The following is a 21,826-nucleotide window of genomic DNA, read 5'->3' as shown; positions in this document are numbered from 1 at the left end:
GTTAAGTCATGGGCCAGACCCCACCCATCTCTATCCAATCTCCACCCCAGACCCCGCCCCCATAATAGTACTAATTGCACCTTGCATGTCCCATGCCTCATCTGGAAGCCTTCCCTCTGATGTTGCAACGTCAGAGAGAAGACTTCCGGTTCAGGCGCAGGATGCCTGTAGGAGCCACTGCCCGTGCACTGAATCAGTTAGGAAGAGGGAGCTGGCTCGAAGATAATGCCGCATCAATCACACCGTGGACCGGCGGTTGAAGAACACTGTTTTGGGCCTGATGCATATGCTGGCCCTGTGGATCGGCAGGAATTTTCTGTGGACCGGCACTGGTCCATGGACCGGTGGTTGAAGAACACTGCTCTATATCCAGAGGACTCATATTATATAATTCTGTTAGCCTTCCTATGAAGAACATGAATGCATTTCTACAGTTACAGTTATTTTATTTGATATACCACCATTTATAACAAAAAAAGTCAAATCAAAGTGATGTACAAAAAACAAAAAAGGATGGGCAATATTTAAAATAAAAACATAACAAGGGGAGTGTACACAAACAAATTAACCAAACTAGACACAAGAAGACAAAAAGGGCAGGAGAGGTTTATAATATTTTAAGGGAAAAACAGGCGGGATAAGAACAAGAGGGTAGGATGCAGAAATAATAGGAAAAAAGAAAAGTAAAGATAAGTGTAAGATGGTGACTACCTAGTCACAAGTAACATGAAAAAGTTACAAGGAAATTAACTACCTAGTCATAATTATTGAGAAGATATTGCAGAGATAAAGACTCCCTAGTCACAAGTCATGGCAAAAGTAGCGAAGTGACAAACTATTAGGAACTAGGTTCAAATGCCATTTTTAAATAATAAGCCTTCAAGTGAGAATTAAATGACCAGAGATTTTTCAGTTCGAAGATATAATGGAAGAGAGTTCCAGAGAGTTGGAGCCATTACAGACAAACTAGAGTCTCTGTAAATATCCATAAGGGATGGAATAGACAGTAAGGACTGATTTGAGGAACACAGTTCTCTCCTGGGTGAATAGGGAATCAAATGAGAAAATAAGAATAGAGGAAGATGAGAGTCCAGAATCTGAAAAGTGAGAAGGTTGTATTTGAAAGGTATCCTAGAGGAGATCGGAAACATGTGCTCAAGTCTGAGAAGCAGTTATGTGATCTAATTTTGAGCGATTATAAAGAAGCCTGAGCGAAGTATTTTTACCTGTGCATGGGTAAAAACTATATATATTTTTTTTCCAGACAACTTCATAATGTTTTGTACCATTTGCCAACTCTATGTTTACCTGGATAGGAGAACTTTACAGAACCCTATTAATATGAACTCTATGGAAAGAAGAGGTCATAGAATCTCCCTTGTTTCTGTAACTAGCTCAGGGTCCCCAGTGACATCGAATAATGATATAATAAAGAGGATTATGTTCTTATGATTTAGTGGTTTTACAGATTCTCCTCAGTGGCAGGTGTCTTGTACATAACACAGGAGCCCTGTTCTTTCCTTTTCTTTTTTAGGTCTCATCTAGAGAAGATGGCTGAGGCTCAAGGAAGGAGCTCCCAGAAATTCAAGGAGAGGGAATAAACTTGAGGTCCAAGATGATCCTAAGTGGGAAAGAACCTAGATGTGATTTATGTAAGAGGGAAGTAAGCATCAAGCTCCTTGTCCAGAGTGGAGACTGTCTAAGGTACTTTTTCAGCCTAGGGCAGAGGAAATTTCAAGAATGATTGCAAGAGCTCATTTGTAAGTATAAAGAGGATTATCAGATGCAAGGACTTACTCAGGCACAGTGGCGTAGCAAGGGTGAGAGGCGCCCCTCCCCTGCCCTCTTTTCTGCCCCCTCCTGCCGCACACATGTGCTCCTTCTCTCCCCCACACCTTTTTAACATTTCTAGGTGTGGGTCCAGGAAGTGACATCAGAGGAAGAGCCATCGCTGGCATGAGCAGCAGGTTCAGGTTGCATCTTACGCCCTGAACATTAAAGAGGTATGTGGGAAGAGAAGGGGTGCACATGCGGTAGTGGGGGGGAAGGAGCGAGGGAGGCAGAGAGAATGGGTGCTGGCACCCCTATCAAGACAGCGCCTGGGGGGAGCGCTCCCACTTACTACGCCACTGCTCAGACATAGGTCTCAAGTGGTAAGAATCTTCTTTTACTGTATATATCTGTCTCCATGCCTGTGCACTGAAAGGGAAGCTGTCCCCATCAGTAGGAAGAAATCTGAGCACACTGCTCTTTATCAACCATCTCCCATGGCTGGTTTATTAAATCAGCTCCTGAAAAAGAATCAGACTGTGAGGTGGGTAAAATTATTCCATGTGTTTCATCTTACCACTCCTTCAGAAAATTAGTAAAGACAAAGTTATTTGATGGATTTGTAACCTAAGTTGTTTTTTTTTTTTACTGTTCTAGCTTATTTGCTTTGCTTATTATGTATTTCTTATGATTTGAACATGTTTCTGACTGTTCAGTTTCTCTTGCTGTGAATCACTTTAAACTATTGTGGTCTGGCGGTATATAAGAATAAAGTTAATATTATTATTATTATTATATTTTATAAACGATGCCTTAACTTAAGGGAAAGGGATTGGAACTTGTTTACTGCCTTTTTGTAGTTATACAACCACACACAAAGCATTTTACATACAGGTACTTCAAGCATTTTCCCTGTCTATCCCAATGGTCTCACAATCTACCTTATGTACCTGGGGCAGTGGAGGATTACGTGACTTACCCAGGGTCACAGGGAGCAGCATGCGGTGCTGAGGCTATACTTGCCAATAGGGAAATGCCATTTAAAAGCTGACTTGAGAAATAACAAGGTGCCTTACTCCGGAAGTGGTGTTAGGCACCAGTAGGCACCTCCAGAGGCGTGATTCAAGTCAATGGTAGGTGCCTTAAATATAGGCCTTGTAAACCCTGGCCTACTTTTCTGGTGCCTATCTTTACCAGAGGTGCGATTTTCTGAATGGCACCATTGCGTGATTGATACACGACTGGCAGCTGCTTTTAAGGCAGCCACCAACAACAGCATAGTTTAGAGCAGGGGTGCCCAATAGGTCGATCGCGATCGACCGGTAGCTCGCCAAGGCAAAGTGAGTCGATCATCCAGGACTCCCTTTGCCTTGGCGATCTATCGGGCCGATCAATCTTCCTCTCCCCGATGTCAATTCTGCCGTCGGAGAGGAAGTTCGGGCCAGCCAATCGCTGCCTGGCTGGGCGGAACTTCCTCTCCGACGGCAGAATTGACGTCGGGGAGAGGAAGATTGATTGGCCCGAAGCAGAGAGAGCATGGGGCGTCAGCGGCGTCGGCTTTGGGGCCTGTTATCCATTGGTGGTGTTTGGGGCCTGTTCCCCGATGGCAGCGGCAGTGGCAGTGGCTTGGGGAAGCGCAGGGAGAAAGAAAGAAAGGGGGCAGGCAGGGAGACATAAGGAAAGAAGAGAAACAGAAAAAAAGAAAGGGGGCATGAAGAGAGAAAGAAAGAAAGGTCAGGGAGAGAGGAAGAAAAAGTTGGGGGAGGGAATGAGGTGTGGAGGAGAGGAAGCATACAGGCTGAAAGAAAGATTGGATGCACAGTCAGAAGAAGAAAGTGCAACCAGAGACTCATGAAATCACCAGACAAGTGTCACAACCCTAGCCCTAAAGCTCGGCTTGTTCTAGGGAAGTCTCCTCCTAACCCTAGAATCACCCTTCAAAGGGCTAACCAGTGTGACCGGACAAACTCTAGTTCCCAGCTAAGTTTAGAGTTCCAGTTGAAACACCAAGTCACTAAGCCCTGGGGAGGGGAGCAAGAAGGGGAGAATAACCTAGAGCAGCAGGAGGTGTGTCCTAGAAAGGAACAGCCTAGGAGACAAGCTCCTAGAGCAGGTAGTGCACAGCTGCAAGCACTGATTAAAGCCCCAAGGAAAGCACAGTCTAAGCAACAAGCTGCTCTGCCTCCTTTCAAGTTAGGGCGTGATCAGCTGCATGCTCTAGAGCAGTGGTTCCCAACCCTGTCCTGGAGGACCACCAGGCCAATCGGGTTTTCAGGCTAGCCCTAATGAATATGCATGGAGCAGATTTGCATGCCTCTCACTTCCATTATATGCAAATCTCTCTCATGCATATTCATTAGGGCTAGCCTGAAAACCCGATTGGCCTGGTGGTCCTCCAGGACAGGGTTGGGAACCACTGCTCTAGAGGCTGCCCTGAGGAAGTCTAGGTCAGTCTATCCTGGCGCTGACCAGGAAGCAGGCTCTGAGGACCAGGCTCCTGACTCAGCCCTAGGAGAGGACATTGAAATGTCAGAGGCAGCCCCTGTCCCTGAAGCCAACCCAACAGCCAGCACTGAACCCATGGAATTCCTGGAGTATGCCATGGAGCCACAAGAAGTATCAATGGAGGAAAGTTAAGTGCATTAACTTTATTTTTCTTCTTGTGGGTTTAAAACTTTGGTGTTTTTTTTTTGTGTGTTGCTACAAGCACCAAGGTGAAGCCAAGTGAGCTGTGCAAAGCTCACAGCCAGGAGGGAGCTGTTTGGGACTTTAAAGCCAAGTGCATTTTGTTGGCAAGTTTTGTGTTCTGCTTATCTGCAGAGTGTTTGAGACTCAATGTGTGAAGGAACAGTAGAGGGGAGAATCCACCAACCATTCTCGGGTTGGGTTTGTGGGGCCAATTGTTGGCAAGCTGTTTAAAGCTGATTCAGAGTGGATTCGGCTACTCCCTTCCCCCATCAGCGTGCTCCGCTGGTGTGTTAGGCCTGTTGCAAGCCAGACCTCAGCAATATTTGCACTCAAGTAGTGAAGCTACCTTGCTCAGGACGCTGATAAAGCTGGACATTATTGTTTGTAATTCTATTATTGACTTTGCTCAGACGCTGGAACTGAGAGATCTGAGCTGCCAAGAAGGTGTGGGCTAGGTTTTAAAAGCCCGGTTTTCTTTTTGTTACTTTTACGCTGCAAGGCTAATTTCTGACAGTGTGGTCCATAAGCCAATAAAGTGAGACTCAAGTTTGGTAAAACTTTATTGATCCTGACTAATTCTTTTTCTTATTGAAAGCCAGCAGGACCTCCAACTTCTCTTGGAGGCACGCAGGAATCGGCCGTGGCTGGGCGGTGAACAGGGGCCAAAGCCTGAGCCCGTCACCGGCAAAGCCACACAAGGTAGGAAAAATGATTTTATTTTAAATTTAGTGATCAAAATGTGTCTGAATTTATATCTGCTGTCTATATTTTACAATATGGTCCCCTTTTACTAAACCGCAATAGTGTTTTTTAGAGCAGGGAGCCTATGAGCGTCGAGAGCAGCGCTGGACATTCAGCGTAGCTCCCTGCGCTAAAAACTGCTATTGTGGTTTAGTAAAAAGGGAGGGGGGTGGGTATTTGTCTATTTTTGTATGGTTGTTACTGAGGTGACAGTGCATAGAGTCATCTGCTTTGACCTCTTTGAAAAAACCCCAGAATAGGAATGATAATTAACAATTCTATGCGTACAGTGTGCGTTGTGTTTTTTTTAAATTTTATTGTTGGTAGATCATTTTGACTTGGTCATTTTAAAAGTAGCTCGCAAGTCAAAAAAGTGTGGGCACCCCTGGTTTAGAGAATCTGGGTCTAAGTATTCATGTGCCTAGTAGCTCTTCTGAAAGGCACAAAAGGGGAAGAGGGCCACTTAAGCAGGAGAAGAAAAGGAAAGATATTCCATTTCCAAATATATTATCAACCATTGTGTGCCCCATACTTTGTGTATCTAACCATGCCTCCATGTGTCTGTCTTTCCTTCCTGAATAATTATTTTTTTTAAAAACCAACCAAAGACACAACTAGTTTGAAAATGGGCCAAGCCTGACTGAGAGTTCCAGAGTAATATGCCCCCACCCCAAAATGTCCCAATTCTAACGTCTGTTGCAGAGGGCAGGGCAGTTAAAAAAGGGGAATTCATACTCTTGCAAACCTCTAAAGTGCCCCATCCCTCTAAACCAGTGGTTCCCAACCCTGTCCTGGAGGAACACCAGGCCAATTGGGTTTTCAGGCTAGCCCTAATGAATATGCATGAAGCAAATTTGCATGCCTATCACTTCCATCATATGCAAATCTCTCTCATGCATATTCATTAGGGCTAGCCTGAAAACCCGATTGGCCTGGTGTTCCTCCAGGACAGGGTTGGGAATCACTGCTCTAAACTGCCTCCCAGGGGAATTCATACACTTGCAAACCTCTAAACTGCCCCATCCACTCTAAACTGCCTCCCAGTGCCCAAAAATATCACCCTGCAACTACTATTCCTCCCTGCAAATTGCTCTGTCAGCAAATCTGATCCTGCCCACAACATGTAGTGGTCCCCCACAATTAACCCTACATGTTATGGGCAGGGTCAAATTAAGCTACTGGCAAACCCGGCACATACATAGAGGCTCATTTTCAAAGCACTGCCCACAACATGTAGTGGTTCCCCACAATTAACTCTACGTGTTGTGGGCACGGTCAGATTAAGCTACTGGCAAATCCGGTACATACATGGAGGCTCATTTTCAAAGCACTTAGACACACAAAGTACCTTAGAAACCTATGGTACTTTGTGCATCTAAGTGCTTTGAAAATTAGCTCCTATGTGTCCACATTTTTAGGGGACCTATGAGATTTACTCTCCACCCTTCCTCCCCTGCTTCATCTGACTATATGAATGCTATTCAGCTACTTCACCCTATCGATCCCAATAACCCAAATGACATTCTAGATATTAACCACAAACTAGAAAAGATCAGCCAGGGGCTAAATGATAACATGTTAGCTCTTAATATATCTAAAACTAAAACAATGCTGTTTTCCTTTAATGAAACCTACTTTCTGATTGCTCCTACCTGTCTTAAATCTACACCCCCTTCAAATGGTAACTACCATTAAAATTCTAGGTGTAATTTACCAACAAATTAGTTCCATAGTACAAAAAATGCTTTCACAGATTACGCATGATTTGTTCCATTACAAATCTTCTGGAAACTTCATCTTTGAACACTAATACATTCACTAGTCATCTCTAGACTAGATTACTGCAATGAACTATATAAGGGAATAACCCCAAAAGAACTGACGACTACAAATAATCCAAAATACAGCAGTTAAACTTATATCCAAGGCTAAAACATTTGACCGTGTGACACTATTCTTGGTTAATGCACATTGGCTACCACTTTCCCACAGAATAACTTATACAATTTTATTTCTAATCTAATCTAATCTAATCTAATCCTTAGGTTTGTATACCGCATCATCTCCACGTTCGTAGAGCTCGACGTGGTTTACAGTAGGAGAAATAGGAAGGAACTACAACAGAGGATTAGAAGTGTGAAGAAAATTTAGAGGACTTAGGATGCCAAGATATAAGAGTTTCCTAACATTTAAATCCAGAACTTTCACTCAAGATAGACTACTCATTCCCTATAACTCGAACATTGCGATCAAATAATCAAAACCTTTTAGTCATACCCTCATTATGACAAATTATTTACCATACCACTCATAAATCAATTTTCTCTGTAAACCCTTATTATGGAACTCTCTGCCATCATATGTCAAGACAAACTCCTGATACAACCAATATTCTCACTCCATCACCAGATTTCAAATGTTACAACCAATAGCTTCTCTGTAATCTTCTGGAAATGACCAGGGTCTCTTCCTTTTGTAATCGCCTAGAACCGCAAGGTATTGACAGAATAAAAAAAACAAAATAATGTAATGTTAATCACATTTTCAGGAGGAATTTTGTCTGGATACATTTAAATCGAACCTAAAAGCATTTTTATTTAAAAATGCATTCAATTTATAATCTACCAACAACTTTTAACTGAACAGATGAAATCATTCCCTTCCTATTGTATTTACCATCCATGTCTTATTATCCCTATTCATTATTGTATTTCACTACCTATTGTATGATAATATTCGTCTGTTTATGAGATTTGTATGTTTCCCCTACATTTTAATTATTTTACCGTTATACGCCGCTTAGAAATCAGATTATACAGAACACTGCAGTAAAGATTATTTTTAATGCAAAGTAGTTAGACCATGTCACCCCTCCCCCTCCTTCATAAAGCTCATTGGTTGCCAGTAGAACACAGAATCACTTACAAAATTATTTTACTAACTTTCAAAACTAGACAAAATAGCCAACCTGAATTTATTAATAATCTTCTTATCCCCTATAGCCCTTCTAAGACTCTAAGATCGTCTGTCAAAAATCTTCTATTTATCCTGTCTCTGAAGTATATCAACCCAATGAGGTCTACAATTTTCTCTGTCAGCGCCCCATCTCTTTGGAATAATATTCCGGCCCATATAATAATAATAATTTATTTCTTATATACCGCTGTACCGTGAAGTTCGAAGCGGTTCACAATAAAGATACATTTGACAATACATGGGATAGAAACGGTTTACAATAAAGATATATTTAGTCAGTACATGAGATGCAAGTGGTTTACAATAAAGATATATTTAGTCAGTACATGAGATGCAAGTGGTTTACAATAAAGATTCATTTTGTCAGTACATGGGATACAAGTTACAGGAAAGATATATTTTGTCAGTACATGGGATACAAGTGGGTTACAATACAAGTGGTTTACTATCAAGGTGCATTTTGTCAGTGTAAGGGATACAGGTGGGTTACCATAAAGATACATTTAGTCAGTACATGGGTTACAATAAAGATACGTTTTGTCAGAACATGGGGTGCAGGTGGGTTACAATAAAGATATAAATCTTCACCATTTTAAGACGAAGTTAAAAACATTTCTTTTCCTTGATGCTTTCGAGACCTACGGTAAATGTCCTTTTCAGGGCTACATAGCCTTATTTTATTCTTTACCACCCTTCCTTTTGTTTTTTCCCCTATATGTCTCTCTCTCTCTCTCTACTTGATTATTGTAGTTCTAGCCCTTTTCCCTTTTGTTCCTGTTTGTTTTTGTTTTTAATTGTTTTTAATAACTATTATTGTTTTAATGATGTGCTGTTTCCCTAAATATGTTTTGGGGGCTTTTTTTCAGTCATTACATGTTTTTATGACATTGTACACCGCCTAGAAGGCTGATTGGGCAGTATATGAAATCATAAATAAACTTGAAACTTGATAAGCAGGATATCAAATTTTAATAAACTTGAAACTAGCACCTTCCAAAGTGCTGTCCAGAAAGGACTTCTTGCCCAAATAAGCCAAAACAGTAAACCATAAAGCCATACTGGTTTCCATGGTAACAGTCTGGCCACAGCTCTATTTCAGTAAACACTCAGAATTCATAATTTCATAATATAATGAAGGCCCTGATGAAAATTAACAATAGAATCCCCCTCCCCACACCCATTTAATGCAGTGTATCTGGACTTATAGATCGAACATTCCTTTTATGCTAGAAGTGATCAGATTCTCACAGCTCTGGCTTTGCCCTTTGCCCTAATCAGAACCTTTAAAGTAAAGGGAATTCATATCCTGTGTAGGAAACTGCAGGAAATGTACTCGTATAACTGTTACAAAGAGATGTTGAACAACTTATAGAGAACAAGGAATTGTAAAACTGGCTGACAGATTGTGCTGCTTTAGTCAGTAATCAGAACACTGAATTTGAAAGGATGTTGAAAACTTCTCAGCCCAACTAGAAAGGAATGATGTGGAGCCAAGAAACTTACAAGTTATTCCACATATTCACTCCTAAATTCAACACACTTGGCACATCATGTCTGAAGTTTCTGTAACCCTTCCAAAAAATACTTTTGATATCTGGTCACTGAAATACTGCTCTGCTACTGTAATCACTTCTGAATCACTCAAATTGTCACCCTATCAAACTCTTTTTAAGGTTTGGAAACAGAAAATAGAGTAAGATCCGGTAACTAAAGTGGATGGTCTATGCACTGAAACCCCAACTGTGTCAAAACATCCATCGTTTTACCAACATTGTGAGCAAGTGCATTGTTTTGCAAAAAGAGAGCTCCTTTCCGCAGTTTCCCTATCCTTTTTTTTTTTTTCAATGCCTCCTTTAGTACCTGGAGTACTGTGTTCAATTCTGGTCGCCGTACCTCAAGAAGGACATGGAGGTACTTGAGAGAGTCCAGAGAAGGGCAACTAAGCTTATAAAGGGTATGGAGGACCTCTCATATACTGACAGACTGGAAAAGCGGAGACTTAGAGGAGACACGATAGAAACCTTCAAGATCATGAAGGGCATAGAAAAAATAGACAGGGACAGATTTTTCAAATTAAGGGGATCAACAAGTACAAGGGGGCACTCAGAGAAATTGAAAGGGGAGAAGTTTAGAACAAACGCTAGGAAGTTCTTTTTCACACAGAGGGTGGTGGATACATGGAACGCGCTACCGGAGGATGTGATAAACAGGAGCACGCTACAGGGGTTCAAAGAAGCTTTGGATAGGTACTTGGAAGACAAAGGGATTGAGGGGTACAGATAAGAGTAGAGGTAGATTATAGGGATGGGATTAGAGGTAAGTTATAAAATTAATCAGGGATCACTGTTCAGGCACTAGGCCTGATGGGCCGCCGCGGGAGCGGACCACTGAGCAAGATGGACCTCTGGTCTGACTCAGCGGGGGCAACTTCTTATGTTCTTATGTTCTTTAATCCGCACAGCAAATTACATTAGTATTCTACATTGTTTGGCCCTCTTGGAAGATACCCAAACAAAAAGACTTGTGGGTATTCTAGACACTTCAAGATCAAACGTATCAAGCAGCAATGGCATATTTTACAACATCATCAGGTTTTTCAATCTGTTCCAAAATTTGCCTTTTCCCGTTCTAAAAATCTACGGCAATTATTAAGTAAATCTTATTTCCAGTCAAGTGTGGGCATTGTGGATGTTAACCTTCGGGGACATTGCATCGTGTGTGATCTTGCTATTGTTACCAATGAAGTGGTTCATTCTCGTTTGCATCTTTCACATTACCATTCTCAACACACTACATGTGATTCTATAGGGGTTGTTAATCTCATTCAGTGTCCATGCATCCTTTTTTTATATTGGTCATACCAAACGAACTATCAAAGTAAGAATCATGGAACATCTGAGGTACAGCAGGATGAAATTACTGCCCCACTGGTTCAACATTGGCTTGATGCTGCCACTCTGAACATGATTTGAAATTTGTTGTTTCGGAGGCTCCTGTCATGTCCTGGGAGGGAAACCTAAAAACTTGGTTGTGGAATAAAGAACAGTCCGGGATTTTCAGACGGCAGATTGTGATTCCCAATGGGCTAAATCTGGAGGTACGTAGAATAGTGGGCGTTTCTTCATCGCTGACAAGTATGACTTCGCTTCCAGTGAAGTGCAGGTAAATGGATGTCAGTTGGGGAGCATTCCATTGTAAGAGGAAGTTAAGAAGGGAAGAACATGAGGTAACCTCTAGTGTCGCCGAAAGTGTTTTTTTATACATGTTTTTACACAGTTTTGGTTCACACATTTATATTTTGTTTTATGATTTGTAGATCACGATTTGTTTAAAGCATTTCATGGTGGAAGCCTGGTCTGGTGAAACACGTCAGAACCTGGAAGAGTTCGGACACCCCTGTTGAGTACTACTTTTTTTAAAAATAATTCATTCACAGTATTAAAACATTGGACATTGCAATCATCACAGTGGTCAATGTGAAGTGACTAAATACTACAGGCACAATCTTTCAGGGTTTAACCCTGCTTGTGATCTTTATACCGTTGAATTGGTTCTGAGCACTACTGACACCTGTTAATTCACATTATATGCATAGAGTGGGTGGTTTTTGTATTTTTGCAGAGGTTTCGTCTTAGAAGATAGTCAGTCATTACAACATCTTCCTGATCCCAAAACATTGTGGCCATGACCTTTTCTGCTGCTTTTTGGGTCTTGAATGTCTTTGGCCTTGGAGAACCTGAGTGTCGTCATTGCATGGACCATTTCATCTCAGGATCATAATGGTGTAACCATGTTTCGTCAAGACAGTGATGTAGTAAGGGGGGGGCAGTCTGCCCCAGGCACCATCTTGGTGGGGGTGCCAGCACCCCTCCTCCTCTATGCCTTTCGCTCCTTCCCACTCCTCCCCCTGCTGCACGCATTCCTTCACTTCCCCCTCACTTTACCTCTAGCTCTTTGCTGACACAAGAAGCAACTTTAACCGGTTGCTCGCACCAGCATCAGTCTCCCTCTGACATCACTTCTGGGTCCCATGCCTAGGAAGTGAAGTCAGAGGGAGAACCAACCTGATGCGGGCAGCAAGTTGGTGATGCTGCTTATGCTAGTGAAATTAGAGAGGTATGGGGAAGGGAAGAGGTGAATGCATGCACGGCAGAGGGGTGGGAAAGGAGCAGGAAAGCAGGGGAGGGGCACCACCACCCCAGGCACCTCTCACCCTTGCTATGCCACTGTCAACAATAACTAGCTCCAAAAGGTTGGCACCAGCTCGCTGAAAATGCTGCAAAATCAACTTGGAAGTATCCACTCAATGTTGTTCCTCGTCAGCAAGCATTCAAACATTTGGGCACCCACTTAGCTGATAGCTTCTGTATATCTAACTGCTCGTGGATTATACACCTAACTCAGCAATTGTTTTAGCCAAAATTCGCCAATCTGCCAAAATTATGTCATGGACTTGGTCAACAATTTTAGCAGTTGACACTGTTTGAGGCCTCCCAGACCTTGCTGCATCTTTGGTCTTGAAATCTCCACTCTGAAAGTTTGCACATCACTTTTTCACTGTGGAGAATGATGGGCATTTGTCACTCAATGTTTGCATTATTCATGGATTTTCTTTGGAGTTTTCTTCTACAGGAATAGGAACTTCAGGAAGGCTCAGAGTTCCACACTTAAATTCCACACTTTTCTTTGACATGGTTCAATCAATGAATTGAAACAATGTCAAAACATAGCATTACAATTCTGCAAATTGGCACTTTGTAAAATAAAATAGCACTCTTTTCAGCTACACTGGCAAAATAGCGTTCAATTTAGGAAGTTGGTTGGGCTGAGAACTTTGCAGCACCCCCTCAGAATTGGATGTACAATATATGCACTGTGTGAAATACTAGTTGTGATCTCCTAGAAGTAACAAAGACTGGATTTAACTTGTTTTTGGATCTGGTCCTTTGATTGCTGCAAGGTAAATAGTCTGCCAGTGTGTTGTAATTGCTGCCATGTGGATCTGCTGTCATATTGATTGACAACTGCTTGTGTAACTTTCATGAGATTACTAATAAAAGGCATGAGGCTAGCAGGAAGAATCTGATGCCCCAATATTCTAAACTTACTGTTACAAAACCTGTAGGTCACTGTAGTGCTGGTGTATTTTCCAATTTGAAAAAGATAAGGAAAGCTGCAAAAACTTTGCATGCAAATGAGCTCCTCGGAGGTTCATGCAAATTCCAGCAGATCAGTCGTTGGAGAAAACAACTGACACATGCTCAGAATAGTCCACAAAAAGAGGCATAAATGTATGCATGCGTCAGGAAATGCTACATCATAGGCACGCATAAGCCTCAATCATAGGCATGCCTTGTTGTAGCACATCATGGGCGTACATCATAAATGGAGGGGAGGGGTGGAGAACTACCAGCAAATTATGCAAATGCTTTTTTCTATAGTACTTCTGAGCAACATATATGCTGCCCCCAATATTTTTTTTATAACTTCCATCTCTCATGTAATTGGCATCCCAGCTCTGCCAGAATATGCTTTTAACAAATGTGCATGAGATGCACCTTTAAAACATGTGCATGAAATGCGCTTTTAGCACACACGTATACGGCACCCCCCTCATCAAGTATGATAAATGTATCTTCATCTCTCGTGCAATTAGTAACCCAGACCTGCCGATTACATTTATAACGCAGGCGCATGAGACATGCCTTTAACATACACACATAGCTGAGACACGCTTTTAACACACTACCAGAACCTCCAGACCTGCTGGTAATTTTGAAGCATCAAAGTTCAGTGCCTCATTTCATGCATCACCGGGCAATGTCTGGATATCGCCCAGAGTGTACATTTTAATATTTAAATGTTAATGACCATATTGTACTACATGAAAAAGACAGTGTAGAGCCATTATGTGCACTGGAAGCTAAAATACTTTGATGTTAAACAAGTTAGAACTGGTTTAGTATCGATCGTTAGAGGCATGGTAAGTTTAGAACATCGGGGCCTGAGACAATCAGACTTTCATGCTATTGTTAAGAATACCTGTCCTCACTCTCAAAAGGCTTTTATTTTGTATACAATTGAGTGTGTGTGTTTGTGTGTGTGTGTGAGAAAATGTTTGGCGTGTGTGTGTTTGTGTGTGTGTGTGTGTGAGAGAAAATGCTTGGTGTGTGTGTGTTTGTGTGTGTGTGAGAGAAAATGCTTGGTGTGTGTGTGTGTGAGAAAATGTTTGGCGTGTGTGTGTTTGTGTGTGTGTGTGAGAAAATGCTTGGCGTGTGTGTGTTTGTGTGTGTGTGTGTGAGAGAAAATGCTTGGTGTGTTTGTGTGTGAGAAAATGCTTGGCTTGTGTGTGTGTGTGTGTGAGAAAATGTTTGGCGTGTGTGTGTTTGTGTGTGTGAGAAAATGTTTGGCGTTTGTGTGTGAGAAAATGCTTGGCGTGTGTGTGTTTGTGTGTGTGTGTGTGAGAGAAAATGCTTGGCGTGTTTGTGTGTGAGAAAATGCTTGGCTTGTGTGTGTGTGTGAGAGAGAAAATGCTTGGTGTGTGTGTGTGTGAGAAAATGCTTGGCGTGTGTGTGTTTGTGTGTATGTGTGTGAGAAAATGATTGGCGTGTGTGTGTGAAAATGCTTGGCACTCCAGACTCAGGAGACATGTATTGGACAGGTTGTCTGCTTCAGAGGGTTTACAGGGCAAATACCACCAGGGTACCCAAGCCATATTCAAATAACATGGAGCAGCCGATTACACTGGCCCCAGTCCACCTTCAGACTAGCAAGTTTTATTTATTTATTTAGTTGAATTTTTAGCCTGTCCTCACAGAAAAGCCCAGAACAAGTTTACATACACAGTAGAAGGTTGAGCAACAAAGTTACAACTTCACATACAGCAGATATACAGAAAAACATATTAAAAAGATGACGAACAGTAGTAGAAATTCCTATGTACATGTTTTGGGTACTGAGGGCGGTCACATGGTAAACGATGGGCAACATGGATGCAAATTCACATACAATCTTAAATAATAAAATGCTAGCCGCGCATGCGCACTTGCCTCGCGTGTTCCCTGATCCCTTTTCTGTCGGGATGTGGCAAGACAAGTGCGCATGCGCGATTATTACGTCACTGACGGAGAGCAGCGAATGCAGGAAGCGGAGTGGCCAGTTAAACAAACAAAAAAACAACAACTGAGCGAGCCGGGCCGCTGAGAAAGCGCGGGAGACCTGGCCCGGGCTGCGGACGGGTAAGGAGCTGGGGCAGTGAGCTTTCCCTGCAGCTGAAATGGAGCCCGGCCACCCTCCGCGACAGACCACAGGAGTCCGAGTCCTTTTCCGCTCACCCCCCCCTTCCCGCAGACCCGACTACCTTGGCGATTCAAGCAGCGTGTGCACCAGTCTTCACACGCTGCTTCGGGCCCTTCTACTTCCATGATTTGCTCTGCCGCGTCTCTGATGATGTCATCAGGGACGTGCCAGAGTAAATCAGGGCAGTAGAAGGACCCGAAGCAGCGTGTGAAGACTGCTGCACACGCTGCTTCAATCGCCGGGTAGGTAGTCAGGTCCATGGGAAGGGATGGGGGGGGCACAAGGACTCTGGAGAGAATGGCAGACACCGGCCCTGTACTAACTCCCGTGGAGGGGGGGGAAATGAAGGGAGGCCTATTGCTGGACAGAGGGAGCAGGAAGAGGTGATGATGGACAGGGGGGGGAAAAGGAAGGGAGGCTTATTGCTTGACAGGGGGGACAGGAAGAGGTGCTGATGGACAGGGGGGGGGAAATGAAGGGAGGCCTACTGCTGGACAGGGGAGCAGGAAGAGGTGCTGATGGACAGGGGGGGAAATGAAGGGAGGCCTACTGCTGGACAGGGGAGCAGGAAGAGGTGCTGATGGACAGGGGGGGAAATGAAGGGAGGCCTACTGCTGGACAGGGGGAGCAGGAAGAGGTGCTGATGGACAGGGGGAAATGAAGGGAGGCCTACTGCTGGACAGAGGGAGCAGGAAGAGGTGATGATGGACGGGGGGGAAGGAATGGAGGCCTATTGTTGGACAGGGGGAGCAGGAAGAGGTGCTGATGGACACGGGGAGGGGGGAATGAAGGGAGGCCTACTGCTGGACATGGGGAGCAGGAAGAGGTGCTGATGGACAGGGGGAAAAATGAAGGGAGGCTTACTGCTGGACAGGGGGAGCAGGAAGAGGTGCTGATGGACAGGGCGGAGGTAAAACAAAGGGAGAAGGGCTACTGCTGGATAAGGGGAGCAGTGAAGGGATGGTGGTGGACACAGGGGAGGTAAAAATAAGGGAGAATGGACAGGAAAAAGCGGCTAAGGAGACAGAGAGAAAGAAATAAAGACAGACACACATATATTCTAGCACCCATTAATGTAACGGGCTATAAAGCTAGTATATACAATAACAGATTAAAGGGAAGAAAAGCAACAGAGGGACAGTTCTTATGAATTGCATGGAGGAATGAATACATGATTTGGGGACTCAGCACAGTAACATGGCAAACAATAGGCCCTATAAGTTTAGCAGCTAGAATTGCAATACATTTGAATTATAGGACAATTTTAAGGCATTCATGGTGTAGATACATGTAGTAGGGAGATAAGATCTTGCATAATTTAGCACCGAGTGTGCGACTAGAGTCTTAGTTACATCTGTAAGTCAAGTGGAGGGCACCTTCAATGAGACAGTATAAATATGGTGGGGTAGAAATAGAGGTTGGGGGGGTGTTTAAGAGAGTCAGGTATAAAGGTGGGTTTTTATCGCTTTCCTGAAGTTTAGTAAACCTGTTAGTAATCTGATAGTTGGTGGGATTGCGTTCCATAGTTTGGGTAGGAAGTGTGAGTAGGAGTGTTTGTCAGTGGGGTAGAATCTTCTCTCAGCTTGAGATTGCAGGGGTCGATTGAGGATGTAGATTGTTAGTTTTTTTGCCATGTAGGATGGGACCATTCTATCAAAGAATTTGAAAGCTAGTGTAAGAGCTTTAAAGATGCAATATTTCTGGATGAGTAGCCAGTGTACAGCGGCCAGAACTGGAGTGACGGGGTCACAAATAGATAGGTTCTTTAAAAGGCGAACTGCTGCATTTTGTACATGTTGCAATCTTCATAGGTTCATTGCAGATAGTTCAACTAACAGCATGTTGCAGTAATCCATGCATGATAAGACATAGGAGTAGAGCAGTTGGGTGAATTCTCCTTCTGAGAAGTATGGATGGATTTTTAGTAGCTGGCACAGGTAGCAGAAGGAGGTTGATACTACCTGTGAGACATGACTTGTTAGTGATAGGTCTGCATCTAGGGTGATTCCAAGGCTGCATACTTGATCCTTAGCTTTGAGGGTCGAATTATCCCAGGAGAAGACTGGACGAGGGTAGGTGTAGTTTTTCTTGAGAATCCAGAGTAGTTCGGTTTTGGATGCATTTAGTTGAAGTTTGTTCGTTGTCATCCAGTCTTTGATTTCGGCAAGGCAGCCTTGCAGTTTTTTTATTTGGGTGGCCCGGTTTATACCTAGTGGGAGGTAGAGTTGAATATCATCAGTGAATGAGTGGATCTTGATGTATTTTGATGGAATGTCAAGCGCTGGTCTGAGGTTTAGGTTGAAGAGCAGTGGCGATAGCAAAGTACCTTGAGGCACCCCATATTTGAGTGGTTTAGGACGTGATGGGTGTGATTCCAGCAGTACACTCTGAGATCTGTTCTTTAGGAATGAAGAGAACCAGCGTAATGCTGTGCCACTGATGCCAATGTCAGTAAGTCTGGAGATGAGGAGAGTGTGGTCAATGGTATCGAAGGTCCAGGAGAACAAGCAGCACATCTTCTCCCTGATCGAGGAATTTCCAACAATCATCAATAATGTCTAATAGGACTGTTTCGGTACTATGAGATTTCCTGAATCCCGATTGGTAGACTGATAGAGCTTTTTGGCTGTCTGTAAAGTCTTGTAGTTGTTGTAGGATAACTTTTTCTATGATCTTCAATATAAATGGAAGGGTTGAGACTGGTCTGAAGTTGCTTGGTTTTTGTTAGGATAGGACGGACCACTGCGGTTTTCCAGGTTGCAAGTACTTCTCCGGTTGTTAGTGACTTATTTATTAGGGGGAGAATTGAGTTTAGGAAGGCTTCTTTAGCTGATATCAGTAGGTTTGCAGGGCAGGGGTCTAAAGTTGAGCATGATGGGTATAGTAAGTCAACTGTTTTGTTCAGGTTTGCGTGAGTGATTGTTTTAAAGTGACAGAAGGTGTTTGCTTTTGAGTTGGTGCTTGGTGGTGTAATGGTAGGGGTAATTTGTAAAGGGTTAGCAGCTAAGTCAAGGTTAGAGCGTATTTTTTGTATTTTTTCATGGAAAAAGTTGGATAGTATTTCACTGTCTAGGCTTATTTGTGGAGATTGACTGTTTCCTTGGGACGCAGTGAATACATTCTTTGTTAGTGCAAGTAGACTTCTGGATCTGTTAGGATCTTTTAGTAAGAATGTAATGAATAGATACCATTTTCTATTGAAAGCATATTTGCAAATGGGGGGGAGGAGGGTGGTTTTAAAGTTTACTGTAGGTTTAATCAATAGTAAAGAGAGCACAGTTACTTACCGTAACAGGTGTTATCCAGGGACAGCAGGCAGATATTCTTTACGCATGGGTGACGTCACAGACGGAGCCCCCTGTACGGACCTTTTTAACTAGAAAGTTCTAGTTGGCCGCACTGCGCGTGCGCGAGTGCCTTCCCGCCCGACGGAGGAGTGCATGGTCCCCAGTTAAGATAAGCCAGCTAAGAAGCCAACCCGGGGAGGAGGGTGGGACATAAGAATATCTGCCTGCTGTCCCTGGATAACACCTGTTACGGTAAGTAACTGTGCTTTATCCCAGGACAAGCAGGCAGCATATTCTTTACGCATGGGTGACCTCCAAGCTAACAGAGAGGGAGGAGGGATGGTTGGCCATTAGGAGAATAAATTCTGTAGTACAGATTGGCCGAAGTGCTCATCCCGTCTGGAGAATGCATCCAGGCAGTAGTGAGTAGTGAATGTGTGAACTGAGGACCAAGTGGCAGCCTTGCAGATTTCCTCAATGGGTGTGGAACGGAGGAAAGCAACAGAAGCAGCCATAGCTCTAACTCTGTGGGCCGTGACAGCACCTTCCAGTGAGAGACCGGCCCGAGCATAACAGAACGCAATACAGGCAGCAAGCCAGTTGGAAAGCGTCCGTTTAGAGACAGGACGACCTAGACGGTTAGGATCGAAGGTCAGAAAAAGCTGAGGAGACGAGCGGTGCGCCCTGGTACGGTCAAGGTAGTATACAAGGGCACGCTTACAATCCAGCGTGTGTAACGCCTGTTCCCCAGGCTGAGAGTGGGGTTTAGGGAAAAAGACGGGCAACACAATGGACTGGTTGAGGTGAAAAGCTGAGACCACCTTGGGAAGGAATTTAGGATGGGTACGCAGAACCACCTTGTCATGGTGAAAAACAGTGAACGGTGGATCGGCGACCAGTGCATGCAGCTCACTAACCCTCCTGGCAGAGGTGATGGCAATGAGGAAAAGCACCTTCCATGTTAGAAGTTTGAGCGAAGTTGTGGCAAGAGGCTCAAAAGGAGGTTTCATGAGGGCTGATAAAACCACATTCAGGTCCCAGATGACAGGAGGAGGCTTCAGAGGTGGTTTGACATTGAAGAGGCCTCTCATGAACCGGGAAACCAGAGGATGAGCCGTGAGAGGTTTTCCGAGGATAGGCTCATGAAACGCAGTGATGGCACTGAGGTGGACTCTGATGGAGGTAGATTTGAGGCCAGCATTGGACAGAGAGAGCAAATAGTCCAGCACAGTTTCCACCGCTAAAGAGGTGGGGTCGTGATGACACCGTAGACACCAAGAGGAGAACCTGGTCCACTTCTGATGGTAACATTGGAGGGTGGTCGGTTTCCTGGAGGCGTCCAAAATGAGACGGACAGGCTGAGACAGATTCTCTGGAGAGGTCAGCCCAAGAGAAACCAAGCTGTCAGGTGGAGCGAAGACAGATTGGGATGCAGTAGAGACTGACGTTGCTGCATAAGTAGAGTAGGAAACACAGGAAGAGGAATGGGCTCCCTGGAGCTGAGCTGAAGCAGGAGGGAGAACCAGTGTTGATGAGGCCACCGAGGAGCGATGAGAATCATGGTGGCCTTGTCCCTGCGGAGTTTGACTAACGTCCGCAACATCAGAGGTAGTGGAGGAAAGGCATAGAGGAACCGATCTGTCCAGTCGAGCAGGAATGCATCTGGGGTCAGACGATGAGGAGAGAAGAGTCTGGAACAGAACTGGGGCAGCTGATGGTTGTGGGGCGCTGCAAAGAGGTCCACCTGCGGAGTGCCCCAGCGAGCAAAGATGGAGTGGAGTGTGGACGGGTCCAGAGTCCACTCGTGAGGTTGAAGGATGCGGCTGAGATTGTCGGCCAGGGAGTTCTGTTCGCCCTGGATATAGACAGCCTTGAGGAAGAGATTGCGGGCCGTGGCCCAAGTCCAGATGCGGAGAGCCTCCTGACAAAGGAGGCGAGATCCGGTGCCGCCTTGTTTGTTTATGTAGTACATGGCGACTTGATTGTGCACAGGAGAAGAACCTGAGGGCAGAGAAGGTGCTGGAAGGCCTTGAGAGCATAGAACATAGCTCTGAGTTCTAGGAAATTGATGTGATGTTGACGCTCCAGCGGGGTCCAGAGTCCCTGGGTGCGTAGATCTCCCAGGTGAGCTCCCCACGCATAGGGGGAGGCATCCATGGTTATTGTCATGGAGTGAGGGGGTAGATGAAAAAGTAGACCCCTGGAAAGATTTGAGGAGTTCAACCACCATTGAAGAGATTGCTGAAGAGACGATGTCACAGAGATGGGATGAGAAAGAAGATCCGTGGTCTGTGACCATTGGGTGGCAAGAGTCCATTGAGGTGTCCTGAGGTGAAGTCGCGCCAGAGGAAGCACATGGACCGTCGAGGCCATGTGGCCCAGGAGGACCATCATCTTTCGGGCAGGAATGGAGTGATGAAGGAGCACCTGACGGCAGAGGTGGAGCAGGGTCCGTTGACGGTCAGAGGGGAGAAACGCCCTCATTAGTGTGGTGTCAAGAACTGCTCCAATGAACTGAAGTCGCTGTATGGGAATTAGATGCGACTTGGGGTAGTTGATCTCGAACCCCAGGAGATGGAGGAGAGAGATGGTGTGACGAGTGGCTTGTAGCACAAGTGGAGACGTAGGTGCTTTCACCAACCAATCGTCCAAGTAGGGGAACACCTGGAGGTTGTGAGACCTGAGGAAGGCCGCCACCACAATAAGGCACTTGGTGAACACCCTGGGCGATGAAGCGAGGCCAAAAGGTAGCACTTTGTACTGATAGTGACGGTGCTGTACCTGAAATCGAAGGTAGCGACGTGAAGTCGGATGGATTGGTATGTGAGTGTAGGCTTCTTTGAGGTCCAGGGAACATAGCCAGTCGTGCTGTGAGAGAAGGGGGTAAAGCGTGGCAAGGGAGAGCATTCTGAATTTCTCCCTGACTAGACACCTGTTGAGGTCCCTGAGATCGAGAATGGGACGGAGGTCTCCCGTCTTTTTGGGAACCAGGAAGTAGCGGGAGTAGAATCCTTGACCCCTTTGGTCCATAGGCACCTCTTCGATGGCATTGAGAAGAAGGAGGG

General features: G+C 44.4%; 1 protein-coding gene across 1 annotated transcript in view; it reads right to left on the bottom strand.

Moving 5' to 3' along the window:
• The window catches only part of LOC117366910 (nuclear body protein SP140-like protein), a 219,978-nt gene that overhangs the window by 159,459 nt on the left and 38,693 nt on the right, over nt 1-21,826 (bottom strand). The gene's annotated exons all lie outside the window — the stretch shown is intronic.

This window comes from Geotrypetes seraphini, chromosome 9, assembly GCF_902459505.1.
Source record: "Geotrypetes seraphini chromosome 9, aGeoSer1.1, whole genome shotgun sequence".
Lineage (NCBI taxonomy): Eukaryota > Metazoa > Chordata > Amphibia > Gymnophiona > Dermophiidae > Geotrypetes > Geotrypetes seraphini.
The sequence above is the reverse complement of the archived record's forward strand: the minus strand, read 5'-3'. Positions and strand labels throughout refer to the sequence as shown.